Consider the following 21,490-nt stretch of genomic DNA (forward strand, 5'->3'; position numbering starts at 1 on the left):
AAGCGAATGGAGATGCCTTCGTTCCTCTGAACCTCTGCTTTCCTGCTATCTTTATCCAATCAGTCTTACTCCTTTCCATGGCTGGCTTTATGCAAGGGCATCACCGTTGTCAGTGGCTACATCCCCTCCTCTCAGTGAAAAATATGCTCACATGCTCTGTCACAGCACGGCTAATCATCTGTCAGTTCTCGATCATGCTGGAATAGGATTCACCCTCCTTTTGCGTCTGTCACTAACGTCCAGCACTCGCGAGTTTAAAGCTCGTCACAGTCATTCAATCATTGAATCCTACTCGGATTACCACAGACAAGGTTTAGACTTTCCAGATTCTCTTGAATGCCGCCATCATTCTAGCTTACGCCACGAAGATTCTGGTTAGGAGATCTAAGAGATATTCATTCTAGCTTATTTCATGTAGAACGAAAGTGTTTGTCAGGCACGTGTTCATAGGGGAGAATGGTGATAAGCGTCACACATAATCATCACCTTCATAGGCGTCCCATTATTCACAGGATTCCTTTCAAAAGTGTACATGAACTGGTTATTAGCAACCATGTCAATGAGTTCTTGAGCTTCTGCAGGCGTTTTCTTTAGGTGAATGGATCCACCTGCAGAAGTGTCCAGTGACATCTTTGATAGCTCAGATAAACCATCATAGAATATATCCAGGATGGTCCATTCTGAAAGCATGTTAGAAGGACACTTTTTGGTCAACTGTTTGTATCTTTCCCAAGCTTCATAGAGGGATTCACCTTCTTTCTGTCTGAAGGTTTGAACATCAGCTCTAAGCTTGCTCAGCTTTTGAGGAGGAAAGTACTTGGCTAAGAAAGCCGTGACCAGCTTATCCCAAGAGTTCAGGCTGTCTTTGGGTTGAGAATCCAACCATAATCTAGCTCTGTCTCTTACACCAAAAGGGAAAAGCATGAGCCTGTAGACTTCAGGATCTACTCCATTAGTCTTAAGAGTATCACATATCTGCAAGAATTCAGTTAAGAACTGAAAAGGATCTTCAGATGGAAGTCCATGAAACTTGCAGTTCTGCTGCATCAGAGAAACTAATTGAGGTTTTAGCTCAAAGTTGTTTGCTCCAATGGCAGGAATGGAGATGCTTCTTCCATGTAAATTGGAATTAGGTGTAGTAAAGTCACCAAGCATCTTCCTTACATTATTATTATTTTCGGCTGCCATCTCCTCTGCCTGTTCGAAAATTTCTGAAAGGTTATCTCTGGATTGTTGTATTTTAGCTTCTCTTAGTTTCCTTTTTAGAGTCCTTTCAGGTTCTGGATCTGCTTCCACAAGAATGTTCTTATCCTTGCTCCTGCTCATATGACAAAGAAGAGGGCACAGAAAAATAATAATAATAGAAATCCTTTATACCACAGTATAGGGATTTCTTTGTGAGTAGAAGAAGAGGGGGAGACAAAGAATGTAATATAATGGAAGAAACACAACTGTGAGGAAGGTTGAGATGTGAGATGAGATGTTAGTAGATGAATAAATAAATAGAATAAGATGAGAGAGAAGGAATTTTCGAAAACAATTTTTGAAAAAGAGTTAGTGATTTTTGAAAATAGTTTTTGAAAAATGTTAGTAATTTTCGAAAATTAAGATTTAAAATTTAAAATAATTAATAAATTAAAAAGAAATTTTGAAAAAGGGGGAAGATATTTTCGAAAATGAGAGAGAGAGAGAGAGTTAGTTAGGTAGTTTTGAAAAAGTTAAGAAACAAACAAAAAGTTAGTTAGTTAGTTAAAACAAATTTGAAAATCAATTTTGAAAAGATAAGAAGTTAGGAAGTTAGAGAAGATATTTTGAAATCAAATTTTTGAAAAAGATAAGAAGATTTTTTTGAAAATATATGATTGAAATTGTTTTTGAAAAAGATTGGATTTTTAAAATCACAATTAATGACTTGATTCACAAGAAATCACAAGATATGATTCTAGAACTTAAAGTTTGAATCTTTCTTAACAAGTAAGTAACAAACTTGAAATTTTTGAATCAAAACATTAATTGTTATTGTTATTTTCGAAAATTTTGATATAAAAATAAGAAAAATATTTTTGAAAAATATTTTTGGAATTTTTGAAAATAACTAAGAATTTTGAAAAAGATTTGATTTTTGAAAAAGATTTTGAAAAAGATAAGATTTTCAAATTGAAAATTTGATTTGACTCATGAGAAACAATTTGATTTTAAAAATTTTTGAAAAAATCAACTCAAATTTTCGAATTTGATGAGAGAAGAAGGGAAAGATATTTTTTTGATTTTTTTGAATTTTTAATGAAGAGAGAGAAAAACAAGAAAAATGATGCAATGCATGAAATTTTTAGATCAAAACAATGAATGTATGCAAGAATGCTATGAATGTCAAGATAAACACCAAGAACACTTTGAATGTCAAGATGAACACCAAGAACATATTTTTGAAAAAATTTTTTAATGCAAAGAAAACATGCAAGACACCAAACTTAGAATTCTTTAATGCTTAGACACTAAGAATTCAAGAATGCATATGAAAAACAATAAAAGACACAAAACAAAAAATCATCAAGATCAAACAAGAAGACCTACCAAGAACAACTTGAAGATCATGAAGAACACTATCAATGTCTGAATTTTCGAAAAATGCAAGATGCATATGCAAGTGACATCAAACTTATGATATGACTCAAGACTCAAACAAGAAACAGAAAAATAAATATTTTTTATTTTTATGATTTTCTAATTTTTTTGGATTTTTTTCGAAAATTATTTGTAAAAGAAAAATAAGGATTTCAAAATTTTTAATATGAATTCCAGGAATCTTGCATTCTTAGTCTAAAGCTTCAGTCCAGGAATTAGACATGGCTCACTAGCCAGCCAAGCTTTCAATGAAAGCTCCAATCCAAAACACTAGACATGGCCAATGGCCAGCCAAGCTTCAGCATTTAACATTAGAGTATATTGCTCTTGATAACAAATTGCTGCCTCAGTCCAAATAAATTTAGACATGGCTTTACAACCAGCCAGGCTTCACATGCTTCATGAAACACTAGAATTCATTCTTAAAAATTTTGAATAAAATTTTTGAAAACATTTTTTTTTTCGAAAACAAAGGAGAAAATTTTTGAAAGATTTTTGAAAAATTTTTTGACAAGAAAACAAAAAGAAAGTTACCTAATCTGAGCAACAAGATGAACCGTCAGTTGTCCAAACTCGAACAATCTCCGGCAACGGCGCCAAAAACTTGGTGCACGAAATTGTGATGTCCAGGCTCAAACAATCCCTGGCAACGTGAGCAACTTGGTACGCGCAATCATGATTACACTTTGATTATATAAAATTCATGGCTCTTTCTTTCCCTGGCAATGGCGCCAAGAACATGGTGCCAATACCATGGTTCACAACTTCGATACAACTAACCAGCAAGTGCACTGGGTCATCCAAGTAATACCTTACATGAGTAAGGGTCGAATCCCACGGAGATTGTTGGTATGAAGCAAGCTATGGTCACCTTGCAAATCTCAGTTAGGCAGATATAAATTGATAATGGTGTTTTCGAATTTAATATAATAAAATAGGGATAGAAATACTTATGTAATTCATTGGTGAGAATTTCAGACAAGCGAATGGAGATGCCTTCGTTCCTCTGAACCTCTGCTTTCCTGCTATCTTCATCCAATCAGTCTTACTCCTTTCCATGGCTGGCTTTATGCAAGGGCATCACCGTTGTCAGTGGCTACATCCCCTCCTCTCAGTGAAAAATATGCTCACATGCTCTGTCACAGCACGGCTAATCATCTGTCAGTTCTCGATCATGCTGGAATAGGATTCACCCTCCTTTTGCGTCTGTCACTAACGTCCAGCACTCGCGAGTTTAAAGCTCGTCACAGTCATTCAATCATTGAATCCTACTCGAATTACCACAGACAAGGTTTAGACTTTCCAGATTCTCTTGAATGCCGCCATCATTCTAACTTACGCCACGAAGATTCTGGTTAGGAGATCTAAGAGATATTCATTCTAGCTTATTTCATGTAGAACGAAAGTGTTTGTCAGGCACGTGTTCATAGGGGAGAATGGTGATGAGCGTCACACATAATCATCACCTTCATCACGTTCTTGGGTGCAAATGGATATCTTAGAAGCGAAATAAGATGAATTGAATAGAAAACAGTAGTACTTTGCATTAATCTTTGAGGAACAGCAGAGCTCCACACCTTAATCTATGGAGTGTAGAAACTCTACCGTTAAAATTACATAAGTGAAAGGTCCAGGCATGGCCGAGATGGCCAGCCCTCAAACGTGATCTAAGATAGCATACAACTGATCAAAGATTTTCAAAAAGACTAGTAAAAGGTCCTATTTATAATAAACTAGCTACTAGGGTTTACAGAAGTAAGTAATTGATGTATAAATCCACTTCCGGGGCCCACTTGGTGTGTGCTTGGGCTGAGCCTTATCTTTCCACGTGCAGAGGCCATTTGTGGAGTTGAACGCCAGGTTTTGATCCATTTCTGGCGTTCAACTCTGGTTTTGGATCCTTTTCTGGCGCTGGACGCCAGATTTGGGCAGAGAGCTGGCGTTGAACGCCAGTTTACGTCATCTATTCTTGGCCAAAGTATAGACTATTATCCATTTCTGGAAATCCCTGGATGTCTACTTTCCAACACAATTGGAAGCGCGCCATTTCGAGTTCTGTAGCTCCAGAAAATCCACTTTGAGTGCAGGGAGGTCAGAATCCAACAGCATCAGCAGTCCTTCTTCAACCTCTGAATCTGATTTCTGCTCAAGTCCCTCAATTTCAGCCAGAAAATACCTGAAATCACAGAAAAACACATAAACTCATAGTAAAGTCCAGAAATGTGAATTTAACATAAAAACTAATGAAAACATCCCTAAAAGTAACTAGATCCTACTAAAAACATACTAAAAACACTGTCAAAAAGCGTATAAATTATCCGCTCATCACCTTCTTCTGTATCAAGAGATACATCCTGATAAACCCCATTTGGAGGGTTTATCTTGTGTTAAATTTAGAGGATTTTATCATCTTTTTTTCACATTTATTCAATGAAATAGTATGGTTTTGTAACTTCTCCTTTAATTGTGCTTAAGAGTGAAAACATACTTTTTGGGTTTCAAAACAGCTAAATTTAATTCACCTTGATTCCATTAGATGCCTTGATATTTTTGTTAAGTGATTTCAGGTTTAGGAGGCAAAGATTGGATCAAGGGAATGAAGGAAAAGCATGTAAAAATGGAGAACTCATGAAGAAATGAAGGAATCGCAAAAGCTGTCAAGCCGACCTCTTCACACTTAATCGACCATAACTTGAGCTACAGAGGTCCAAATGATGCAGTTCTAGTTGCGTTGGAAAGCTAACATCTGGGGCTTTAAAATGATATAATATTTGCCATAGTTTCATCGCGTTTAGGAGTGCGCATGCGCACTGTACGTGTACGCGCCGATGGTTGCACATGATTCACTTAATGCAACTTGTGGCCAGCGATTTTAAAAGCCTTGTGGGCCCAACCCAACTTATTTCTAATGCTATTTAAGCCAAAGATTGAAGGGGAATTAACATACTTTTTATCATTAGTCATAGTTTAAGTTTTAGAAGTAACTAGAGTTAGTTTCTAGAGAGAGAAGCTCTCACTTCTCTCTAGAATTAGGATTAGGTTTTAGATCTAGATCTACTTCTTCTCCTCTTCTAATTTTCCTTTTTCTTCCCTAATTGCTCTCTTGTAGTTTTAGAATTCTTCTTCTCTTGTAATTTCTTTGTATTGTTAGTTGTAGTTTATGAACTTTCTTTTGTAGATCTACATTTCTTCTTCAATGCAATTGGTAAGTTCTTTATTGTTTCATAATTGTTTTGCCTTTCTATTGTTAATCTCTTACTTTTATAGTTGTAGATTCCTTTAATTCTTGCGATTAATAATGTTTGCCTTTATTGCCTTCTATGTGTTTGTTGAAATGCCTCTTCTAGATATAAGTTAGATTTTATCCCTCTTGGCCTAGGTAGAGTAATTAGTGATGCTTGAGTTATCTAATTCCTTTGTTGATTGATAATTAGAAGTTGCTAATTGGTTTAGATACCACTAAAGCTAGTCTTTCCCTTGGGAGTTGGCTAAGACTTGTGGAATCAAGTCAATTCATCCACTTGACTTTTCTCCATGGTTAGAGGTTAACTAAGTGGTAGCAATAGACAATTGTGGTCACAATTGAGGAGGATAACTAGGATAGGACTTCTAATTCTCATTCCTTGCCAAGAGCTTTTTTAGTTGTTAGTTTATTTCCTTTGCCATTTATATTTCTTGTCTAAAATCTCAAAAAACCCCAAACATACTCCATAGCCAATAACAAGAACATTTGTTTGCAATTCCTAGGGAGAACGACCCGAGGTTTAAATACTTCAGTTTATAATTTTAGGGGTTTATTTTAGTGACAAATAAAATTTTTGCATGAAAGGATTAGTGTTGGTTTAGAAACTATATTGCAACGAGACTTCATTTGTGAATTCTAAACCATCAAAAATCTCGATCATCACATCCGTTGGAGGGTGCACACATTTCTCTCTAATAGATTCTTTACCTTACAATGGTGGAAGGGCAACAAGGTCTTCATTATCAAGCTTGCTTGCTATCTCAACTTGTTCCAAATGTTCAACCATATCCTCATGGTCAATGGATTCAACATCTTCCATTTGTTGGAACTCATGCTTCAACTCCACTTCTTTCATTTGAGATTCCAAGATTTTCTTCATCCAGCACTCTTCGGTTGAAGTTAATTATTTACATTCATCCACAAAAATGCTTTCATTGTTGCATGAACGTAGTGAGGCTAAGCGGGTTAAGGCTTAGGCTATAGTAGCCATGTAATTTTCTCGCCTCTTTTAGGATTCCTCTCGAAAAGATTAAAACTCTTTTTGTTCTTGGATTAATAGTTGAAGAGTTTCTTCCATCGAAGTTTGTGGAGAGAAAGAGAGTTCATCATGTTGGAGAAAGTCTTCATATATGGGAGGTAGTTTATAAGGGTGAGAGTATTGAGGTGATGTATTATGAGGTGATCATTCAAGGGGGTTATGAGAGTAGTGATGTTGGAATGGTGGTGGTGCAACGGGTGGTTGTTCATAAGGCTTATAAGGTTTATGGGATGGATTTGGATCATATAGAGGTGTTTGATGGTGGAAAGGGACTTGAGAGTATTGTGGTTGAGGACAATGTTGAGGATGGGGTTTATAAAATTATGGTGGTTGAGGTTCATAACCATAGCAAGGGTCACTATAGTCATTTGGTTAGTATGCACTATAGGATGAGCCATGATCATAGTAGAGTAGAGGAGGTTGATGCAAAGAAGATTGGTCTTGAGTGTGAGCCTCCCCGCCCCCCTCCCCCAGTTGATAATTCACTCCTTGGTACAAACCACCATTGAAATTGCCATTTCCTACAAAATTGTCACAACCATACTCAGACCCACAAGGATGAGAATTCATAGAAAAAGAAAAAAAATAGAAACAAAGGATATCAAAAAGTAAAGAAAAATAAACTCCTAACTACTAGCAAGCTATTCACACTATTCATACATTTTCGGTGTAGAATTTTCACAAATTAAAAGCTCGACTTCGTTATGAGTATAGTTCTGAACCGACAAATAACCCCAATCAAAGTTTAAAAAGGTTGTTACAATTCAAATCAAATACCAGGAGTTTTAAATCCCAAGTCATTCTCCCACGGAATTGCAATCAGATGTGTATATCTTTGGCTATAAGGGAAAGGGGGTTTTGATGGCAATTAACAAGAATTGTAAATAGCAAGAAATTAAAAGCAAGCAAGAAATCAAACTAAAAGCAATTAAAGAAAAGTAAAAAAAAGTCAAATGCTAAAAAGATCTTGGCAAGGGTTGAGAGTCAAAGATCACTATCCTTGTCATTGACCACAAACATGGCAATTATGAAGAATTAATCCCACTTAGTCAACCCCTAAACATCGAGGGTAAGTCAAATAGGCATAATTGATCTTAATCCCCAACTCCTAACCAACTCACTAATTAGTGGAAACAAAATCAACTAACAATCCTAAATCACCAATCACTATTGGACATCAATGACTCAAGGTCACCTAAGTCCTCAATCCCAAGCCAAGAATACAAAATCTACTATATAATTGAAAGAGGTACTTTTGTCAAACACTTGAAAGGAATAAAAGTAAAATATGATAAATTACAAGAATAATAAAATCTATAACTAACCAAAGCAAGAAATCAATGCTAACAACTTAAACAAGCATCAATAAACATGAAAATATCAATTTGCATTAAAGAAAAAATGAGAATTCAACAAGTATTCATAAACCAAAATTAACAAAAACAGACAAACTAACACGTAAAACTAAATGAATTAAAATACCAAAACATGAAAATGTAAAAAAACTAAACTAAAACAAAATCAAAACCTAAATCTAAAGAGAAATTAAACTAAGAAACCTTAAATTCTAGAGAGAAGTTGGAGCTTCTCTCTCTGGAATTCTACCTAAAAACATGATACTACATTCCTACTAAGACACTTCTACCATACTTGGTTCATCCCCCTTGAATTCTTGCTTCAAATGCTTCAGAAATGAGTTAGATTAGGCCCAAAATGGGCTTGAAATCACAAGTCACGTGTTAACTTAAGTGAGCCACGTGCTGCGAGTCGTGCGTACGCACAAGCCATGCATATGCACAACTACTAGATTTCCAAAGCTCATTTTCTTCATGAATTCTCTACTTTTGCATTCTTGCTCTCCAATTCTTCATGCCATCTGGTGCGTAGCAGAAGTTAGACAAATTAAGAGATTTTTAATAAGAGAACAGCGTTGTAAGTATAGCCCTTAACCAACTAAAATCCGCCTCACCAATTTAAAAAGGATGTCACAAAAATTTAGAATAAAAATATTGGAAGTATGAATCCCAAGTCGTCTTCCAACGAGTTGCGAGAAAGTATGCTAATTTATTAATTAGGAATTTCCATGAGGGTTTGAGAGTTGAATAATGAGCAATTAAATAATAGTAAATTAAAGCAACGAAAACTAAGAATAATTATTAATATTTTAAATAAAAAGCCTTGACTAGGGGAATGATTAATTGGAAGTTCTATCCTTGTTGGGGTCTCTTAAATGTAGTATTAAAAAGGTTGTTGTTTTCACTTAGTTGACCCTTACTAAATAAAGGAAAGGCAAATGATTAAGCTAGCCCTTATTCGCAAATCCTAGTCCTCTCCCTTAGGAAGGTCTAGCGTTAGTAAATACAGAACTAGCCAACAACTTCCAGTTTAATCAACACCTAAGCCTTCCAACTCAAGTGTCTCCTTTTAATCAACCCTCATGTCAAGTATGGAGTCTACTCTATTGACATGAATATAACACTCATAAAAATAAAAGAAGAAGACATGATAAAATAAATAAAATAGGGATTCAAAATTAATTAAAAATAAAAGTAATCCTTTGCACTAACAATTCATGAAAATAATCCAATTACTACTTTAAACAAGAATTAAGAATAAAAGAGTAAATAAGGAAACAAACTAGAATAATGTCTTCAACGGAGGTAATGACTTCTTCAATATCCAAAAGCATAAAACAATAAACTGGGAATGTAAAGAGAACCTAGAGGGAGAGTAATCCTCTCTAGATTCAGATCTAAAAAACCTAAAACTATCTTAATGAGAATATGTGAAGTTGTTTCAAGTTGCCTCCTGAGTCTCTGCATGTTCCCTGGCTTTATTTTGTGTTTCTGGGCCAAAAACTGAGTCAAAACGCGACCCAAAATCGCCCCCAGCATTTTCTGCTAATTCTGCAGATCGTGCAGGTCACGCGTACGCGTCATCCACGCGTTCGGGTCATTCAGTGATTTTCCTTGTCACGCGTCTGCGTCGTTCACACGTTCGCGTCATTCGTGCAGGCTCCAATCCACGCGTACGCGTCAGGCGCGCGCATGCGTTGCTGCAATTTCTCCATTTCGCTCGCCCGCATGAGCCATGCGCTCGCGTCAGTGTTTGCTGGTCATCTCCTTTGCTTCTTGTGTTCCTTCCATTTTTGCAAGCTTCCTCTCCATTCTCTAAGCCATTCCTGCTCTATAAAGCCTGAAACACTTAACACACGGATCACGGCATCGAATGGTATAAAGGAGAATTAAAATATACTAATTAAAGGTCTCTAGGAAGCAAGTTTTCAACCATAAAACAATACTAGGAAGGAGTTATAAAATCATGCAATTTGTATGAATATGTGGGTGAAGACTTGATGAATTCACTCAATTAAACACAAGATAAACCATAAAATAGTGGTTTATCAACCTCCCCACACTTAAATATTAGCATGTCCTCGTGCTTAGCTTAAGGAGATAAAACAAATGAGTAGTGAAAAGTTAGACTCATGCAATGCAATGCAACCTATGTATATGAATGCAACTAAATGATAAAATGATTTTGTCTACTCAATTAAAAATAAATAAGTTCTTTCAAGACAAAAATAAATCAAATTCCACTAACTCAAATTATACAATAAAAGCAAGTAAACTTGTAGGAAAACAGCTTATGAAAGCAGAGAACATAGAATTAAGCATTGAACCCTTATTGATGGTGTGTATGCACTCTAGTCACTCTAGTATATAGGGTAATCACTCTACTCTCCTCTAATCATGCTTTCTAAACCTTGTTCTTCACCTAACCAATCAACAAGTATTTAATGTACCAATGCAAACATCATGAGGTCTTTTCAAGGTTGTAATGGGGCCAAGGTAAAGGTGAGGGTATATATATGGCTAAGTGAGCTATAAATTGAATCCTTGATTATCCTAAGCTATCACCTAACATATATACTCTTATTTTCTTCTTAAAGCATCCTAAACTTACCCAAAATTCTCCCACTTTTGTTTTACATACACATGCATCAACTTTTCTCTTAACTTGTATCACATATGCATTGATTTTTGAACTTAATTTAGCATTGGGATAATTTTGTCCCCTTATTTATTTATCTAATTACTTAATTATTTGAATATTTTTTGGATCTCTTTTTTTTTTGTCGTCTCCCAATGAGTTGCGAGAAAGTATGCTAATTTATTAATTAGGAATTTCCATGAGGGTTTGAGAGTTGAATAATGAGCAATTAAATAATAGTAAATTAAAGCAACAAAAACTAAGAATAATTATTAATATTCTAAATAAAAAGCCTTGACTGGGGGAATGATTAATTGGAATTTCAATCCTTGTTGGGGTCTCTTAAATGTAGTATTAAAAAAGTTGCTATTTTCACTTAGTTGACCCTTACTAAATAAAGGAAAGTCAAATGATTAAGCTAACCCTTATTCGCAAATCCTAGTCCTCTCCCTTAGGAAGGTCTAGCGTTAGTAAATACAGAACTAGCCAACAACTTCCAGTTTAATCAACACCTAAGCCTTCCAACTCAAGTGTCTCCTTTTAATCAACCCCCATGTCAAGTATGGAGTCTACCCGCATTGACATGAATATAACACTCATAAAAATAATAGAAGAAGACATGATAAAATAAATAAAATAGGGATTCAAAATTAATTAAAAATAAAAGTAATCTTTTGCACTAACAATTCATGAAAATAATTCAATTACTACTTTAAACAAGAATTAAGAATAAAAGAGTAAGTAAGGAAACAAACTAGAATAATGTCTTCAACGGAGGTAATGACTTCTTCAATATCCAAAAGCATAAAACAATAAACTGGGAATGTAAAGAGAACCTAGAGGGGGAGTAATCCTCTCTAGATTCAGATCTAAAAAACCTAAAACTATCCTAATGAGAATATGTGAAGTTGTTTCAAGTTTCCTCCTGAGTCTCTGCATGTTCCCTGGCTTTATTCTGTGTTTTTGGGCCAAAAATTGAGTCAAAACGTGGCCCGAAATTGCCCCCAGCATTTTCTGTTAATTCTGCAGATCGCGCAGGTCATGCATACGCGTCATCCACGCATTCGCGCCATTCAGCGATTTTCCTTGTCATGTGTCTGCGTCGTTCATGCGTTCGCGTCATTCGTGCAGACTCCAATCCACGCGTATGCGTCAGGCACGCGCATGCGTCGCTGCAATTTCTCCATTTCGCGCGCCTGCATGAGCCATGCGCTCACGTCAGTGTTTGCTGGTCATCTCCTTAGTTTCTTGTGTTCCTTTCATTTTTGCAAGCTTCCTCTCCATTCTCTAAGCCATTCCTGCCCTATAAAGCCTAAAACACTTAACCCACGGATCACGGCATCGAATGGTATAAAGGAGAATTAAAATATACTAATTAAAGGTCTCTAGGAAGCAAGTTTTCAACCATAAAATAATACTAGGAAGGAGTTATAAAATCATGCAATTAATATGAATAAGTGGGTGTAGACTTGATGAAACCACTCAATTAAACACAAGATAAACCATAAAATAGTGGTTTATCACCATCCTTGTCTTCTAAACCTTAAATCACTCAAACAAACATATCAAGGTATCGAATGGGATAAAAGTGAATTAAGTTTGGTAATTTAAAGCATATAAAGCATCATTTTAACAATTAAGCATAATTATGGGAAAATTCACAAAAACATGCAATTTCAAGGAATAAATGCAAGGTAAGTTGATAAAATCCACTCTTTTCAAGCCAAAAATAATCGTAAAATATGGATTTATCAGTTATCAAACTTAGTAATAATATGGAAAACAACAATCAATCTATGCCATTGCATTAAGCAGAACCCAGTAGGAGGGCAAAGAGAAAACACAAGATTATCCAAATCAGTGTTATGTCCATCTACTTAGTACTTAAACAAAAAACAAATCAGAACCCTTCACTCTGTTGTTGGTTTCAAATTGAACAACCTACATTATTCTATGAGTAAGCATCTTTATGGATGTTTGTTATATATCGAAAGGAACCAATCATTAAAAATTGAACAACAACAAATTCAAAACAAAATTGAACAAGAAACTTAAATAATTCTTTTTAGGTAGTTTAGACAAAATAAAATAGAGGAAAATTCAACTAAAAGACTTCAAAAGTTTAACTTACTTTAGTTCAGTAAAGAAGATTTGAAAATCAATCCCAATAACTAGTAGAATTATAAATTCACAATCATATTTAGAACAAAATATAGGAATATAACAAATTGAAGTTTGAACATCGAACTAAAGTATTAAACAGAGGTAGGAAGGACTATTAGAGGGGAAATAGGATGTTTGTGGCTTATCTGAACCAGCGATGCCATGGCGGAGTCAGCCACGGCGGAAAAGAGAGCAGAAACGACAGTGACACTAGCAACTTGCAACACGACAACACCCACAGGCCACAACAGGGAGCATCATGCGATACAACACCCACACGGTAACACCCACAGTTGACACGATGGCGGGAGGCAGGGCGGCGAGAGCATAGCGGCGCGAGGTAGGGAAGCCCGCCGTGCAGAGATAGGGCTAGGGAAGAGACAAGGAAGGGAGAGGGATATGAGGACTAGTTTTGACTTTTTGTCTGGGTTAGGGTTTGTTCATCATTTTTGGTGTAACTTTGATGTTGAGAGAAGAAGAAGAACAAGCACAGATTATTTTTTTGGTTAATTGATTTTGATTTTGTTTTCTTTTCTGAAATTATTAGATTGATGTGATTTTAATTTTAATTCTGACTGTAAAAGAGTGTTAACTTTTTCTTATAGAAATAAAAAGAATTATTTAATCATTTATCACAAATAATTATAAGAATATATTTGTCCTTTATAATCATTTATGAAGATATTTTTGTGTATGTAATAACATAATATATTTTAAAATTTAAATAGAAAATAAATATTGATGCAGAAAAATATAATTCATATGGCAGATTTTATTTGTCCACCTTTTATATCATACCGATACATATAAAATGTCAATCGTATCTAAGTAGTCAACAATTTTTTATGCAACTCAATAAAATAGTCTATTTGCATATATAATAGAAGTTATAAATTTAATAATAATTAATTTTTTACTTTGCTATTTTATAATTCTATTTATTTTAAAAGATTTTTTTCCAAAAGTTATGTTATGTTATGCTCTCTTGTATAGTTCCATTCACTCTTTGCCACGTCACCTTAGTGGATGGGTGGTTTGAATTGAAAAATAATATTTAAAGATAAGTATTGTTTTAGTTCTAAAGTTTGAGATCAAAATCAAAATCGTCTCTAACATTTTTTTTATTCGAAATGGTCCTCAACGTTCCTTTTAGCATTAAAATCGTCCTTTTTGTCACAATAATTTTTTAAATAACAAAAATATCATTTATTCTTTCCCACTATCTTTTTTTCTCTCTTCCATTTCCATAGTGCAATAGCCAAAACATACAACGTTACTAAAGAAAAGATTAGATAACAGCGCCAGCAGCAAATGGTGATTTATTGACTAAAACTCAAAGAATGCCAATTTTGAGGTTCCACATTTGGAGCAAGCACAATTTGGCCAATCTGAAGCTCCACCGCACTACTGATAAGGATGATCCCAAGGCTTTCCTCGAAGCCATCGCCATGGCTGGACTCGTTCGAGTCCTTTGCCAACTCCACGACCTTGCTTAGTTTAGTTCGCACTCTCTGTCTCTCTTTCTCTCTCTATCTCTCTATGTAATCAATCTCTCTGATCTATCTGATAGATGAAGGTGGAAGTATAGATGATTGAGTGTAGGTGGTGGTGGTGGTAAATGGATTTGATAGAGGTGACCGATGATGATAGAGATGGATGGATGATGATGATGGTGGTGGTGGTGGACGCAAATGGAGGATGATGGAAGAAATTGTTGGTCTCGGATGATGACGATGATAGAAAATGATTTTTAAGGGTGATGTTTTTTTAAAGAAAATAATAAACTACTAAAAATGCATCCAAATAATTTTGTTGCTGACAAAAATGCACTTAAATTTTGTTATCGACAAAAATGTCCTCAAATAATTTAAAAACAAGACAAAAATTCCCAACATTAAATATGTATTCTAAAAATATACTTTAGAGATTAAATTTTAATGTAGTTTTTTACAAGTATGATTAGAAAAATGGTATATTTTTATCCTTAAAATTTGATTTTTGTTGTGAAATAAAAGATATATATATAATAGAGATGTATAAATAGAAGACTCTAGTATTAAAATAATTAGCTCAATAATAATTTATATATATATAATAATATTATATGTTGTAATGTATATATATATACAAAGATAGATAGAAGTATTAAAAATAAAGAGAGAGAGAATTGCATATGTTTATTGTTACTATCTCAATATAATAAAGATGATTAATATTGCTATTAATATTATAGGTAAAGAGTAATAGAAAAGAGAATTTAGAATACTAATAAAATAAAAGAAGAGAAAGAATTGTAGTAGAAATATAAAGAGAAGAGTATTTGATTGCAACATAAATAGAGAAGTGATTTTATTATTACTTGCTTGTGTACGTATAATCACAAACCCATGCCCTATTTATACTTGTCCAACATTCTCCTTTTCAAACTTCATTAATATGAAGTCTACCATGGGGAAACAAAGCACCGCATATATTTAATATTGCACAGCCCAACGTTAACTTGATGGACATTCATACTTATCGTAACACTCCCCCTTGAATGTCCATTTAGGATTATTGCCTCGTTAAAACCTTACTAAAGAAAAACCCAGTGGAAAAAAACCTTAGTGAAGGAAAAAGAGTACAATATCCTTTAGTGATAGGGACTGCCTCATTAAAAACCTTGTCAAGAAAAACCTAATGGGAAAAAAAACCTGACCAAGGGAAAAAGAGTACAGTCTCCCCCTCTTGTCGACATTAGTTGATGTCTCGAAATCGGCGCATCCCAATCTCATGTACCAATCTTTCAAAGGAGGATTTTGGGAGTGACTTCGTGAATAAATCTGCTAGATTTTCACTTGAACGGATCTGTTGGACATCAATTGTCCCTTGATTTTGAAGGTCACGAGTGAAGAAGAATTTGGGAGAAATATGCTTTGTTCTATCACCTTTGATGTATCTACCCTTAATTGAGCAATGCATGCTGTATTATCTTCAAACAGGACAGTTGGAGCTATCTTATGATCAATCAGTCCACATGATGACAGAATATATTGAATCAGACTCCTCAGCCAAAAACACTCGCGACTAGCTTCATGAATCGCCAGTATTTCAGCATGATTAGAGGAGGTTGCTGCTATCGTCTGTTTCGTGGACCTCCATGATATAGCTGTACCACCATATGTGAATAGGTATCCTGTTTGAGACCTCCCTTTATGTGGATCAGACAGGTATCCGGCATCTGCATAGCCAACTAGTTGTGACTTGGATCCATAGGGATAAAACAATCCCATATCAACCGTCCCATGAAGATATCGAAAGATTTGTTTGATTCCATTCCAATGTCTTCTGGTTGGAGAGGGACTATATCTTGCTAGTAAATTCACAGCAAATGATATATCGGGTCGCGTATTATTAGCAAGATACATTAGCACTCCAATGGCACTAAGATATGGTACTTCAGGACCAAGGATATCTTCATTTTCTTCTTTAGGACGGAATTGATCCTTTTTCACATCCAAAGATCTTACGATCATTGGGGTACTTAATGGATGTGACTTATCCATATAAAATCTTTTCAAGATCTTTTCTGTGTATGTTGTTTGATGAATAAAGATCCCACTTTTTATATGCTCGATCTGCAGGCCGAGACAAAATTTAGTCTTTCCAAGATCTTTCATCTCAAACTCTTCTTTTAGAGTTTTTATAATTGTTTGAATCTCTTCAGGAGTCCCAATGATATTTAAATCATCAACGTACACAGCAATTATAATGAATCCAGATGCAGATTTCTTTATGAAAACACACGGGCAGATATCATCATTCTTGAATCCGTTTTTGGCCAGATACTCAGTAAGACGATTATACCACATTCGTCCAGATTGCTTTAGACCATATAAAGATCTTTGCAATTTGACTGAGTATAACCCTTGCGAATATTCATTGGATGGTTTGGATATCTTTAGTCCTTCAGGGACTTTCATATAGATATCCCGATCTAATGAGCCGTACAAATAGGCTGTTACCACATCCATTAAATGCATATGCAATTTATGATATGCAGATAAACTGACCAAATAGCGCAATGTTATCGCATCCATTACAGGGGAATACGTTTCTTCATAATCTATACCGAGCCTTTGTGAAAAACCTTGTGCCACAAGTCGAGCTTTGTAGCACACAACTTCATTTTTCTCATTTCGTTTTCTCACAAACACCCACTTATATCCAACAGGTTTTACATCTTCAGGTGTACGGACTACAGGTCCAAAGACTTCACGTTTTGCAAGTGAGTCTAATTCAGCCTTCATGGCTTCTTTCCATTTTGGCCAATCATTCCTTTGTCGACATTCTTCGACTGATCTTGGCTCAAGATCCTTACTTTCATGCATGATATCTAATGCCACATTATATGCAAATACTTCATTGACAATTGTCTTATTTCGGTCCCATTTCTCTCCTGTAAAGACATAATTTATCGAGATCTCGTTATTTTCACAATTTTCAGGTACTTGAACGTCTTCTGGCGTTATATCAGAATTTTGGACAACTGCCGGTGTCTTTACTATGTCTTTTTCAACAGGAATCGTATTTACCTCTTTTCTCTTTCGAGGATTTTTATCTTTGGAACCGACAGGCCTGCCACGCTTCTGGCGTGTATTTGCTTCCGTGGCTATTTGTCCTACTGGGACATCAATTCAAATTGGGGCATTTTCCACCCTGCCACGCTTCTGGCGTGAATTTGCTTCAGTGGCTACTTGTCCTATTGGGACGTCAATTCGAATTGAGGCATTTTCCGCTGGTATGTAAGATTTGGTTATCCTCTTTGTATCGAAAAATGCATCAGGCAATTCATTTGCTATTCTTTGCAAATGTATAATCTTTTGAACTTCCAGTTCACATTGCCCTGATCGAGGATCTAAATGCATCAATGATGACGCATTCCAGTTAAGCTCCTTTTCAGGAAGCTTATTCTCTCCCCCTAATGTTGGAAATTTTGATTCATCAAAATGACAATCCGCAAATCGGGCTTTAAATACATCTCCAGTTTGTATCTCAAGATACCTCACTATAGAGGGAGAATCATATCCAACATATATTCTCAATTTTCTTTGGAGTCCCATTTTGGTGCGATTAGGTGGTGCAATAGGAACATATATCGCACACCCAAATATTCTTAAATGGGAAACATTTGGCTGCTGGCCAAAAGCTAATTGCATAGGAGAGAATTGATGATAACTCGTTGGCCTCAAACGAATAAGTGCTGCGGCATGTAAAATAGCATGCCCCCAAACCGAGGTTGGGAGATTTGTTCTCATAAGCAAGGGTCTAGCAATTAATTGGAGGCGCTTAATAAGTGATTCTGCTAACCCATTTTGCGTGTGAACATAAGCTACTGGATGTTCAACACTTATTCCATTAGCCATACAATAAGCATCAAAAGCTTGGGAAGTAAATTCACCAGCATTATCAAGACGAATTGCTTTGATTGGATTTTCTGGAAATTGTGCTTTTAATCGAATAATTTGAGCCAATAATCTCGCAAACGCCAGGTTGCGAGAAGATAATAAGCACACATGTGACCATCTCGAAGATGCGTCTATTAGGACCATAAAATATCTAAAAGATCCACATGGTGGATGAATAGGTCCACATATATCACCTTGAATCCTTTCCAGGAATTCAGGAGACTCAAATCCAATCTTTACTGGTGATGGCCTTAAAATTAACTTTCCTTGAGAACATGCAGCACAACAAAATTCACTAGTTTTAAGAATCTTCTGGTTCTTTAGTGAATGTCCATGAGAGTTTTCAATAATTCTTCTCATCATGGTTGTTCCCGGATGACCCAATCGGTCGTGCCAAGTTATGAATTCATTTGGGCTAATAAACTTCTGGTTTACAGTGGCATGTGATTCAATTGCACTAATCTTGGTATAATACAACCCAGATGAAAGTGAGGGTAATTTTTCTAATATAACTTTCTTATTTGAATCATGAGTTGTGATACATAAATACTCATAATTTTTCTCATTCATCATCTCAACATGATATCCATTTCGGCGAATATCTTTGAAACTCAACAAGTTCCTCAGAGACTTGGTAGATAATAGTGCATTATTTATTATAAATTTTGTTCCTCCAGGAAACAAAATTATAGCTCTTCCGGAGCCTTCTATCACATTGCCTGAGCCAATAATAGTATTAACATATTCCTCTTTTGGCACAAGATGGGTAAAATATATATCACTTTTGAGAATAGTGTGCGAACTTGCACTATCCGCAAGGCATACATCTTCATTACATATCATTGCCATTCTCTTCAAAAACAAATAATAATAAAATGAGTAGTATGCACAGATAAATTGAATACTTGATCAGAATTATTTTTCTAGGAAATACTGTACATAAAATAATGTCATATACTAAAATTTTATTTTAAAATTTGACACATTTAATAATTTCAAAATTCATAAACATTAATATTTCATTATTTATGTACATCACATTTGAAACTTAAATACATAGAAAATAAAACTTAACAATAAATTTTTTACATTATTTATTTACATAGATACTTCACAATTTCACATATTAAACTATTCCATCATTGATCAAATGGCCAATATTTCCTTCAGGGTCCTCAAAGAAATTAGATACATCATAATGAGTGGTGGAATTTTCTGCATCATTTGAAACGAAATTCGACTCTTTTCCCTTATCGTCCTTTTTCAAAGATGCCTGGTAAAGATCAACTAGGTGCCTTGGGGTACGACAGGTACGAGACCAATGGCCCTTTCCACCACAACAAAAACACTTATCCTCTGTTGATTTACTCTGCCCGATATTTCTTTCTCTATCCCACTTCTGGTGAGATCCTCTCTTTTGAACATAATTCTTTTTCCTTCCATAATTTTTCTTGTTATTAAAAGCTTGTCATTTACCTCTTCTGGGGTAACGATTTGCCGCATTTACTTCAGGAAATGGGGCGGCGCCAGCTGGGCGCGCTTCATGATTTTTCAATAACAACTCATTGTTGCGTTCGGCAATAAAAAGGCAAGAAATTAACTCAGAATATTTCTTAAACCCTTTCTCTCGATACTGCTGCTGCAGGAGCACATTCGAGGCATGGAAGGTTGAGAAAGTTTTCTCCAACATATCATGATCAGTTATTTTTTTCCCACACAATTTCATTCGTGAGGTGATTCGAAATATTGCAGAATTATATTCATTTATAGATTTAAAATCTTGTAAACGCAAATGCGTCCATTCATATTGGGCCTGAGGAAGTATCACCGTTTTCTGATGATTATACCTTTCTTCAAGGTCTTTCCAAAGATCTGCAGGATCTTTTAATGTAAGATATTCATTTTTCAATCCTTCGTCAAGATGACGACGGAGAAAAATCATGGCTTTGGCTTTATCCTTCTGGGATGCATTATTTTCAGCCTTAATGGTATCTCCAAGATCCATTGAATCAAGATGGATTTCAGCATCTAGTATCCATGATAAATAATTGTTTCCAGATATATCAAGAGCATTTGAATTCAAGATGAGAGAGCTTCGACATAATGAAAATTTGTTACCTGAGTCTTCCTAAAAATTTGATCAGAATCTCGTGCTGATAACGTGTTGTGAAATAAAAGATATATATAATAGAGATGTATAAATAGAAGACTCTAGTATTAAAATAATTAGCTAATAATAATTTATATATATATAATAATATTATATGTTGTAATGTATATATATATATATACAAAGATAGATAGAAGTATTAAAAATAAAGAGAGAGAGAATTGCATATGTTTATTGTTACTATCTTAATATAATAAAGATGATTAATATTGCTATTAATATTATATGTAAAGAGTAATAGAAAAGAGAATTTAGAATACTAATAAAATAAAAGAAGAGAAAGAATTGTAGTAGAAATATAAAGAGAAGAGTATTTAATTGCAACATAAAGAGAGAAGTGATTTTATTATTACTTGCTTGTGTACGTATAATCACAAACCCATACCCTATTTATACTTGTCCAACATTCTCCTTTTCAAACTTCATTAATATGAAGTCTACCATGGGGAAACAAAGCACCGCATATATTTAATATTGCACAGCCCAACGTTAACTTGATGGACATTCATACTTATCGTAACAATTTTTTTGCTAAGTATATATTTTTTTGTTATTTTTTTCAACAACCAATAATATTTTTAAAAAATAAAATAAAAATATTGAGATCAACTTTTTATCTCTCTTTTATATATATGTTTTAAACAGTTATCTAAATATTTCTATAAAATTTTGGATCAAATTTTGTTTGTCAAATAAAAAAGTCGTTTGCCACTTACAAAAATAATATTTTTTTTTGGACATTTTAATCGCATTTTTAAATTATTTAAAAGTATTTTTGTCGATAATAAATTTTAGGTGTATTTTTATCA

The 21,490-nt window shown here is 34.7% G+C and overlaps 1 non-coding gene and 1 pseudogene across 1 annotated transcript; one reads left to right on the forward strand and one right to left on the reverse strand.

Annotated features, from left to right (window-relative positions):
- Nucleotides 1-684: 684 nt before the first annotated feature.
- Nucleotides 685-792, forward strand: LOC148553612 (small nucleolar RNA R71). Its single transcript, XR_015893021.1, has one exon. It is a non-coding gene; the product is annotated as a small nucleolar RNA R71 (small nucleolar RNA).
- Nucleotides 793-19,637: 18,845 nt separating this feature from the next.
- LOC148553613 (uncharacterized) lies at nt 19,638-20,613 on the reverse strand (annotated as a pseudogene).
- Between the last annotated feature and the right edge of the window lie 877 nt (nt 20,614-21,490).

The sequence above is a fragment of the Arachis ipaensis genome, chromosome B7, assembly GCF_059453495.1.
Source record: "Arachis ipaensis isolate K30076 ecotype BB chromosome B7, ASM5945349v1, whole genome shotgun sequence".
Classification (NCBI taxonomy): domain Eukaryota; kingdom Viridiplantae; phylum Streptophyta; class Magnoliopsida; order Fabales; family Fabaceae; genus Arachis; species Arachis ipaensis.